Genomic DNA, 11,597 nt, shown 5'->3' with positions numbered 1-11,597 from the left:
CTAAAATGGTGGTTGCGCAAGCGAAAGGCCGAAACTGACGATTAAACGAGAAAATATCACAATGTAACCTGAAACCCCAGAGGCATCAAATGTACAAAGTAAAGAACTGCAGAATGGAAAATATTGGCGACAAATAGATGAAGTAATACTAAATCCAGCGGGATATCAGAGAAACGGTTCCATAAAGGATGGCGTGGAAAAGGGAGTTTGGTACTAGAGTGACACCAAGTACTCACAATTCAGGGGGAATAAATAAATAAAAAAAACGAACCACGAGTTAAAACTGTGAGCGTTACAAGACACAACGCAATGAATAGGCGAGATTAAAGATACCAATCAATACGTTTTTATCTATTTGAGCGCACGCGCGCGTTCATGACAGAAAGGAGTGACAGCCCAACAACTGATGAAACACTAATCAATCTAGCTACAAGTAGCTACAGAAAGTTTAGGTATTCTGGACAAAGGAGCTTCCCTGGGAGAGAGCGACGAGGAAGTTTTGAAATAGCACAGTTCTAGGATTGTATGGATTCCCAATGAAGACAGGCAACTGTCACACGGTCTCTGGGAAAAAGCGGGCAGAGCTCGGTGCACAGCTAACGGAAATTCACTGGCGTGCTCGTGAAATGGGATTAGGTTGAAGACGAACGCAGCGAGCCAAACTTATAGAGAAAGGCGTGTCAGGATTACTTTACATGTCACAAGCGTTTTTGATAAGAAACTTCAGTGCTATATGGCGTATGAATAGCAACGCAGAGGTGTCTTTTTATAGTAGGAATAGACCGTTTTAGCAGAGTGTTAACATACACCGCTAGCATTAGCGCATGCCGGCTACCCCGACTGCGCACACGCTGCGCCGTATACCGCGTTTGCGCAACATGGCCGCCCCCCCCCCCCCCCCCCCCCTCCCAGAGACTGCCAGTTTCGATCCTAGTATACGGGATATACGCTCTCCGTCGGAAGAGCAGGAAATTAATGATCGAATTGGCCATCGCCGAGTCTCATCTCATGCTGAGGACCAAATATAAGCGCTGTGTTGTCGTTCTTATTCAGATCGGTTGTTTGTTTTGACCCTGCTAGGCCTAGATGGGCCTAGAGAGCTGGCGCCTGTTGTCGCCGCCCGATCTCGGAGTTCATGGACGCGTAATTGGCGTGTGTTGGCTTCCATCTAAAATACTGCGCCACAGCATTCAGCGTCAGTCAACGCTGTACAGTCATGCGACGCCATCTGTTCTATGGAAATCGACACACTTTTCCGCGTCATGGCCTCCCTCTATAGGCCTAGCAGCCTCAAAGCAATAAACTGGTTTTAGTAATAACGACAATAGCGACAATAAATTCACGTTTGGACTTGTCGGTTTTCGATTATGAACGTGTAGTGTTGCTGGTAAAACAGAGACAAAAAAAGGAACACAGTCACATGCAAGGAGCGCGAACTATCAACAACTCATTGCCGAGAGGGAGGTGACCTTATTTATAGCTTGTCACAAACGCAGCTGGGCATGACGACAAGGGCAGAACCAGACCGAAAGAATGTCAACACACACGTGTCGTGCCATTCAGATACTCTATTTCATTAGCTGATAAAGCGATAGGAGCCATGCTAACGCATTTGTCTCTTACACTTGGCTATACGTGATAAGTTTGAGAATTGCACGCCCACTGCAAAACAAATAATAAAATGACAGGCCTCACTATTGAGGCCCACAGTATTGCTTCAACAAACGCATTACATAATCGGCTACCCCCGTTTCCGCTCTAGTCCATATTGACGTCATCTCGTCGCCTGATTTTTGTTTTAAATTGCATCATACGTTGAAATCGAGGGAAAACACAGGGAACGTGGAAGCAGGAAATTCAAGACCATGAGCGACCCGAGAACAAGGTGAGAGCAGGAGCCAACGTGCTCCTGCTCGACAAGTCCACTTGTAGAAACGTTGGCTCCTGCACTCCCCTTACTCTCGTGTTGCTCATCATACGTTCAGCGGTTCTTAGCTTCTGCTCATGTTTTTATCAACCACGTTTTAATACTATTCGTTAGTACAGCGAGAATTCGCAAAATTTATACATATATTTCCAAGGATATTTATAAGCTGCCATTGGCATGATTTCTTAGTGCCTGTCTTACGTGCCCGCGCCTATTATTGCGATAGCAATTATATAAACACTTCAACCGGATTTCTGCCGTCGGCGTCGCCGTCGCCGTCGCCGTGAGGTTCCCTACAGATAAAATCTTCGCCGCGCGCCGTATGCCCGAGCGGAAGCGTGCGGGGACGCGCGCTGTCACGGAGAGCGAACGCACTCAATCTCCCACGCGCAAGCAAGGAAGCGGGAAGCCAGCGCCGGAGGGAGTGGGGAGGGATCGAGGGGGGGGGGGCGCACTTCTACTCTGCCAACAACCGCGCTCGTCACTCCGCCCGCACCGTCTCTTATCTCCCCACGGCTCTGACCTTTATGCGCCGTGCATTCGCCGCTCAGTTTCCGTTGAAGCAATAGACCGCACGTACCTTCGCCGCTGCGGCGTTTGCGCTTGCTGCCAGCGTTTTGACAGTCGTTGTCTGCAGTCATTCAGTGTGATCTATTCATGTTTGTTTGTGCGCGCTCACACCACGCTTGTTCATTCAGTTAGTAATAGTCGGGCCACATTTTCCAACGCACGCTACACATGCAATGCTGCCCGGATCGGCAGTGCAGCGCTACAGGTGTGTCCCTTCGCACGCGCTGCCCACGGGAAGCGCTTCTCATCAACACCACCGTTTCACACGCGCCTTCTCGTGGTCATCGAGTCTCTCTTCATGTCGGTCTACTTACGCCGCAGCACACCTGCTTACTTAATCAGCTCATGTTTACTACAATTCATATTGCTACCAAAGCCACTCACCTTACTTCGTATGACATTGCTGTGTTGCTATCGCATTCATTGCTTCGCCCTTAGGGCGAAACTGTGACATTTTTTTTTATTCGTCTGGCTATTTACTTCCCATGATATGGGTGTCCTGGAACTACTTCTAGATGAACGTGCTCGTTCGAAAACTGCCCCCAGGAATTCGGCAAAAGGAATGGTGAAACCGTGGAGTGCATGGTTTCCTTACATCCTTAGACCCCACTACGTCACACAACTGACACGCCTCATTACATGGTAATGAAAGCACTAACGCGGTAGCCCGATAGCTTGATCGCAGGGTGCCAATGCAGCTCGATCACCTGTCCAACGTAGAAGACGCACCAGCAGAACCATTGAACTTCAGTGAAATGCTAGAATATTACAGGTATAGCAGAAAACAGTTTTCCGGCCTGTATTTTTTTTCTAATTTATTTGTAAAGAATTACGGTAGCAATGGTAGAATTCTTCCGGTGCTAACATATGGGGCAGAAACTCGGCGGTCAACAAAAAATCTGGAGAACATTTTAAGGACCGCACATGATGATGATGATGATGATGGTAGCAATGGAAGCTCTGGAAGTATGGCCTCAGATATTCGCGCTTGTTACTTCTTTCCTTTTGCTATACGCATGTCTCCATGACTTCTGGGGGGTGGGGTGGAGGAAGGAGTATTCTATAAGAGTCCAGCTAATTTACTGTCCACTTCACGTAAAACTTGAACAACTCAGCGAAACCGGAAGCTAGGGGCACCTGCTTCATTTTTGCTTGTACAGATCTAGCCAACCAGCGGCGCGGCCGAAATGGACAGTCGACTTGGTGAACATTTACAGAATACAACCCCCCACCCCTCCCCCCCCCCACTCCTAGGTATCTCTATTTATTTATCTAATGCCCTTTCGTAATATGTGAAGGACCGGCTCAGCGGCAATAGTATTCTGCTGCTAAGAATGCTGTCGTGATTTAAATTCCCAGCCGCTATCACAATATTTATCGCTAATCTATATATAGTTGCCAGCTACGTCATTGTCAGGATGGTCTGTTGTCTGTTCGTAACATCAATTAGTGCAGTTTCACCTACCGTATTTACCCCAGGGCACGTACAACGTATGTGACCTGCCATCAACCGAAATTTACACGCGAACATATCCGAACCTATAATCTAATGCACTGTTCTGTTTACAGGTTCTACAGCATTTCTCATTATCATCATAATTAGGAAAGAAGCAGGGCGCATACCACAATCAAAACTACAACTTTTAAAGCGGATTTATGCCGTCATCGCCGTCGCCGTGAGGTTCCGTATAAGGTCCAAGGGCGATAAAATTGTCGCCGCGCGCTCTATGCTGTATGCGCGCGTGAAAGCATGTGAGGGACGCGCGCTTTCACGGGGAGCGCACGCACGGCGGAGAGCCAACGCGCCTTCTTCCGTTGCGCGAAAGGCCGTGGGGGGATGGAAGGGAGGGAAGGGGGGGCATCATTGTGCTGCGGCGCCAAATGCGTATCTTGCGACCGGGCGCAACGGGAACTGGAATCTCGCAGGCGAAACAAGGAAAGAGGGAAGGCCGCGCGAGAGGGGCTTCTGCTCTGCGAGCAACTGCGTACTTTGAGCGGCGGCGGCCGGTCGCGCGCAGCCGTATCTTGAAACGATCTGCAACGCGGCTCCTACCTTTATATGCGCTGTGCTTTCGCCGCTCAGTTTCCGTTGAAGCGATAGACCACACAAACCTTCGCTCGCAGCTGCTGGCGCGCTTGCTCACGCCAGCGTTTTGACAGCGGTTGTGTGCGGTCATCGGGTGTGATCTATTCATGTTTGATTGTGCGCGCTGACACCATGCTTGTTAATTCAGTTAGTAAGCGAATGTGTCCAAGTTTATACAGCCGATAAAACTACTGTCCTTACTCCGTATAGCTATCTACCAATTTGTTATCGCAATTGATGCTTCGCCTTTCGGGCGAAACTGCGAATGTTTTTTTTTTTTCAGATACAAAAAGATTCCTTGTTCACATTGTGAACAAGGCGTCCGCACAGATCCATTTGGCACCAATTCTGTAACTGTGCCAGATGAACGGTTATTTGTCCTAGGCACTGCATGCCCTGTACAACTTAATTTCTTCCTCCTAATATCGGCTACCCCCACTCGCTCTCTAATCTACACTGCTGTTTTCCTGTCTCTTAAAATTACGCTCAACATTTTCATTCCATCGCTTGATGCACAGTACTTAACTTCTCTAGCGTCTTTGTTGACATACAACTTTCTGCCCCATTTGTTAGTACCGGCTGAATGACATGATTGCACACTTTTCTTGTCAAGGGTCAGCCGCTGGTCATGATTTTCTAATGTGTAGGGTATCTGCACATTTATTTATCATGATAAGAGTCTCGTGTTACTAATTCGCCTAGATATATGCAGTCTCGCATAAATTCTTTGGGCTGACCGCCAATCACGAATTTTCATTCTCTTGCTAGGCTGTTGAACATTACCTTAATGTTCTGCATACGTGGATGGCACGGTGGTACGGGGTGGTTGTGGATGGTGGTGCGTCGATGGCACGGGTTCTTTCCTGGACAGACTAAAAATAGCAAAGCAGAGGGCTACAAAGACGACGCGCACGCACTGTAAAGATCCTGCTCCGGACTTGCACATGCAGAACCTCATAGCTTCAAGGCTTAGGGCACAACAGAAAGCCAAACGCCACCCAAAATATGTTGAATTTCGCATCATTCATAATTGTGCAAAGGCAGCAGCCCGAAGGTACGCGAAGGAGCTTCGCCATTCGCGATGGCATCGTACATGCAGTGGACTAAACCATCGTACTAACCCTTCTCGTTTATGGCGCCTGGCTTCTATGATTGATGAACCCGTCCAGGCAGCCCGCGCGCAGCAATGTCGGCAAACAAGGACTATCAGAACAAGATTTCGCAACTCAACCCGTTACCCAGTTTTTCCCTCTTGCCGTTCTGACTACAACAGTCAGCGGATAAACTGTTACGGCCCAGCAGAATACCGATGCAATGCATATGCTTCGATCATCCGTTCACTATTGCCGAGCTGCGGTACGCACTCATGAAAATGAATTGCAGAAGTGCACCTGGACCTGACGGTTTGACATATACGACACTCCGCAATCTCCCAGATGAAGTAATGTCAGACCTCCTCGACCTTAATAATGAAGTATGGGAAACCGGAATTGTACCGGAAGGGTGGAAGGATTCCCTGGTAATTCCTATCCCCAAACCAGGCAAGCCAGCTACGATAACAACGAACCTTCGCCCTATTTATTTAACATCCCATTTGGGCAAAGTCATGGAAAAATGGTGGCGGAAAGACTTCACTGGTTCGTCGAAGTTTAACAAAAGCTCCATCACACCCAAACAGGCTTCCGTGCTCGCTTGTCGGCACAAGACAGCCTCCTAATGATACACGACCATCTAACCTCTGAGCGCTTGCAAGGCCCTCGAATACTAGCCACCGTTGATATACATAAGGCGTTCGACAACGTAGGAGTAGATGCTATGTTGAAAGACATAGTGACCTACATCACGTCACTATTGACAAACCGTACTCTTCGAGACGAGATAGGAGATCGATTCTCGCCGCTTCATTACATCACGCATGGCCTTTCGCAAGGCTCATTGTTGTTCCTTGTTCTTTTTAACATAGCCATGCACCATCCCCCGTATCATCTCGCAAAGATAGACAGGTTGCATCACTCAATATACGCAGACGACATCACAGTATGGACTACGGGAGGGTCACTTGGTGAGCAGCAAAATGCCATCCAAGCAGCTCTAGATACAATACAATGTCATCTTTCAGCACTCAGACTCTCTCCTCTCCCTTCAAAACCACAGTATATTGTGCTTGGTCCAAAGAAGATGAGGGAAGAAGCAGCAGCCTTAATGAATGGGCCGGAAATAGAAGGAAGCCTAATCGAAAAAGTACACCCTATCGAAAAAGTACACAACCTCAGAATTCTTGGACTCACTATATCGGACACAGGCAACAATACGGTACGGCTTCAACAGACACTGAACCGCTGCCGAGCAACACATGGGCTCCTCCGAACACTCACCAGTCGTAAGTGGGGCCTCAGAGAAGACACCCTCGTTATAATGACAAAAAATTTCATCAGATCGAGAATTCTGTGCGGTTTCCCTTACACACGAACCACGGTAACGATGCGTTGTCGCCTCGAAGCAGCTCATCGTCAAAGTATACGTATAGCGTATGGTTTGCCGAATCATACTCCAACCCATGTGCTTTACTCAGAGGCACACATTAACACGCTTGAAGAACTAGAGGAGGACGCAGGACGTGCCCAGGTGCTGAGGCTAGCTACTACGTCTTCAGGACGAAGAATACATGCCCAGGTCGGTAGGAAGTCACAAGCTCCTCTTCTCCCAACACCTTCGACGCCATGGCTGCCCGTGATGTCGGCCATTGTCCCCCCCCCCCCCCCCTTCCAATCAACGTGGGAGGGAGTAAACAAAGTCAGAAGCGTTACCATCACCGCAGAGCCATCCTTAACGATAATACAGCTCAATGCATTTACACGGAGGCTGCTGTTTCACAGAATCACGCCAGTACTGCCTGGACGAACAGCGACGGTAGAAACACAGCAACTGCTCATAGCACACCATTAAGTACGACCGGTGAAGAGCTACAAGCGATTCTAGAGGTTGCTGAAGTAGCCAGAAATGGCCGCCTAGAGCATAGGAACCCTCTACACATGTACACGGATTCGCAAGACGCCGTACGCGAACTAAGCAAGATTGACGCACACCCGCTGGCAACAACCATCCACGAAGAAGCAACACTTCTGCGGCACAAGGGAACTGAGCCGCACATTCATTGGACACCGAGTCACGTGGGCGCATGAGGGAACGAGCTAGCGGACGCGCTCGCGCGGGGAGCACATTTACCCACCCCCCATTCTCCTTGCCCCGCTTCCGTTGCAGCCCGATCTCCAGAAGATGTCGACGCTGTCGATGCTCACCTGCAGCTCCGACAGCATAGAAAGCTTGCTCTACCAGCGCTTCTGCCCGAAAGCCATGACCCCCTCCTTCCTGGGCTTCCACGTCGGGAACGCGTGGCATTCCGCCGTCTACGCACCGGCACGGCAGTCACGCCTGCGTTCAAAGCCCAATACATTGAGAAGTCGCTTGACCCCACCTGTGAAACTAGCACCACGGGTGCGCCAGCCACAGCACAGCACCTGGTACGGACATGTTCTGGCCTATCCTGACTGCTAAGAATCTGCTGTGCAGGGCTACAGAGCTCAGTCGTCGCACTAAACGACTGGATACTTCCAAGAGGGAGCCCTGAACACCGCAAAGCTATATATGACCGCTTGCTGATCTACCTTATTAGTTGGGCTCCGTGTTTGCGGAGTTTATTTTTCTTGAAATTCGGAGGGGTTTTTCGGAGTTTATTTTCTAGCATAAATTTGGAGTTTATCGGAGTTTATTTCTCTTAAATCCCCAATTCTCCGAAATTTGGAGTTAAATTTTGTATTATTGTCAATTCTCCAAAATTTTAGATGAAATGATATCTGAGCACACGAAGCGTATTTTTGTTGTCTGGAAGGTTTAAACGCACAAACACATATACGCACAAGAACAAATACTCGAATACAAAACACCTACGTTTGTGCGTATTACAACCTTAAAGTTTGTTGAAATTGACGCAATCATACTTTACGAGGTTGCTGTCACTGATGGAAACACGCTCCTTTTGATTGATGATTCTCAGCTTTGAAAATGCCCTGTCCACGTTTGCGCTAGAAAACTCAGCACGCAGCGAGAAAGCACTGGCCACTGGACAGTGTGAAGTCTCCAAAGCGACAGGGGTTCAACAATGTTACTGAATAATTAGCTCTGATAGTTCGCAATATCACTCATGAGCTGGCTCATGTCAGTTTCAAGAAACACTAACTTAAAGATAGGCGCATAGGTTTCGAACGCGCGGGGTAACTCATGCTTCACATTTAGATTCACAATTTGAACACTATACGAAAACGATTCACTGGTGTACTGGAGTGCATCGAAAAGGTTCCTCTCAACTGTCTGTCTCCACTTTTCAGCGACAACAGCCTGGTATACATGAAGGTCTGCGACAGTCGTTGAGCGGTCTTACGCCTCTCGCTCCGTGCGCGACAAGCCCTTTGTTAAATGTGCGATGGGTGAGGTCTACGAGATACTGTTGACTTGAGGTAAAGTTTATATGTACCAAACCGGCCGATGTATCAATGACTGCTTAGAACATGCCCTTTCGATATAGAACAGAACAGGGTCATATTGGCCCCCATCGAAATGCGGCCACGGCGGCCGCATTTCGATGGGGGCGAAATGCAGGAAACACCCGTGTACTTATAAACAGGTGCACGTTGAAGAACACCAGGTGGTCCAAATTTATCCGGAGTGCCTCACAATCAGATGGTGGTTTTGGCACGTAAAAACTCCAGAGTTTAATTTTTTAGATGACTGCTGATTTTTTTCATTATTTATATACATGTGAAAGCTGTTGAGAGAAGTTTTGAGCCATTGCGAATAAAGAGTCGCAAGCTCTTCACGCATAATATCTCGTCCATCTTTTATTGAGTCAGCTGTTATTCCATCGCCTCCTGCCACTTTTCCCTGGTTCATGTCTTGCAACGCCTTTTTAATCTCATCGCTAGTCAAATGAACTATGGTTTACAATTCTCCTGAATTTCCAATCACGGTTGCCTTGCTTCCTGGGTACGGTCCAGTTCAGTATAGAATTCCTCTGCTGCCTTTGGCATATTGTCGAGATTGTTGGTGGCATTGCCTTTGCTCATCTTTCACTGCATACATCTTGTGTTTTCCACTGCCAAGTTTTCTTCTTACTGACCTCATGCTGCTTCAATTTTTAAGGCTTAATCATACTAGATGTTTCCGATGGTATAATTTTGAATGCCGCATATTATTTTTTTTCTTGTTTATCATTTCAGGACAATTATGTGAGATATCTGGAGTTAGACACCTGCATGGTTTGTCCCTTTTTAGTAAGTCTTTCGTTACTTGGGACCACTCGCCTATTTGTTGTCTTGGTGCCTAACCCACAACTTCAATTGCAGGTTCCCGAAATTTGTTTAGTTAGGCTCTCATTCATTATATCTTCTTGTTACAAAGCCTCATATTTGTTCGCAAGCACTAGCCCGAATTCATCGGCTTTTACTCTGAGTGTTTCTAGGTTAACCTGTTTCTTGTTGACTAATCTTGCTCTTTCTCTCTTCAAATTGAGAGCACTCCTTGACCTAACACACCTGCATTTGTAGCGGTGGCCTAATTGACACTTCAGTACGTACGCATGGGACTAAGTCCGTGCATACAAACCAATTTCAGAGGGATTACATGTTGCAATTCCGTGTAATTACACGTAATAGGTACTCTAATCACCCATTTCTTGCTCGCGTTTTAATATACGGTGATGGTACCTGCACTGTAAAATCAGTAGCAGAACATAGTCTTCCAATGGTCCACGTGAAGGTAGCTGCAATTGATACCCCGGCCAAGAGTCTCCGGAGAGGCTTCCAAGGGAGAAAAATGGCGGAGAAAGGAGCGCACATGCGGGGTCATTAATTAGGCCATCCACTGCCCTAACCTTGCCCATAACTTTCAGGTAAGCTTTAGTTTCTGCCATCTGTAGTTGCGCTTGTAACTTCCGCATCTTTTTAGCAACTATGACTACAACCCCGGCAACCCTAGTTTGCTGGGTCCTGTGTATAGTATTCATCTGCTGATGTTATTGCGTCATCAATGTCGCTGTTAAACAAACCACTGTTTACTTTGGACTGGACAAATGTTGTTCCTGCCAATGCTGCCCATTTTCCTGCCTTTGACGCATTCAGGCTGTTTCTCGAGTAAACGGACATCGCGGTTGTGTAAACTGCATCTCTCAGAGCATCCGAAGTGGGCTAATTTGACATAGGAGTTTATAGCTTGCGACAAACTACATGTTCCTATGTTTACGAGGGTTTCGCAAAAGTGCTATCTCACAAATCACTGGTATACTACGCAGTGGTGTACGTCCCTTTCGTCTGCTTTAGGTTTCATAATAGATGAATTTTACAGAGCTGTGTTATCGTTTATTTATCGTTCAGTTGCAAAGAGTTGTAAACTGGATACTCGATTTTTTGTTTACTTTAGCGATATTCAAGAATTTTTGTCGTACACTTCATGACCGAAATTGCAAATCTGCGCCTTACAGTCCATAGCTTTGAACCTTTCTTTGTAAATGCAAGATACTTCACCGAACTAAGCGCAATGCATGCCGAGCAGATGACTTCTACATGTTCACGCATTTAGATAGGAGTTCTAAGGGAAAGCTTCCTGTTTAAAAAATATTTTCACAGGGCACAAATGAAGGCGGCGGTGGATACCGAAGACACGAAACACGCAAGCTATTTCAAGCAGCAAATGAACTAGTCAGGAAGCTACACAGCACTAAAATTCCTAGGTTTGGGTGAACGTTAGATAACTCCAGGTGGTCTGAAAATAATCATGAGCCCTATGTTAAACACGCCGTCTTTCAAAGCCGATGTCTTTTGTGATTTAGAAAGGTAAACTCTGTCATCAATTATCACTCTCTTGTTTTAGCCCATTTTCGCAGACATAAAAAAAAGCACACAGAAATGCTTTGGCACGAATCCAGAGTATTGAAAATGCAGTTAGCGTTTGTAGCGGACCGAC

The sequence above is a fragment of the Dermacentor silvarum genome, chromosome 4, assembly GCF_013339745.2.
Source record: "Dermacentor silvarum isolate Dsil-2018 chromosome 4, BIME_Dsil_1.4, whole genome shotgun sequence".
NCBI classification, from domain to species: Eukaryota; Metazoa; Arthropoda; class Arachnida; order Ixodida; family Ixodidae; genus Dermacentor; species Dermacentor silvarum.
This window is presented reverse-complemented; position numbering follows the sequence as displayed.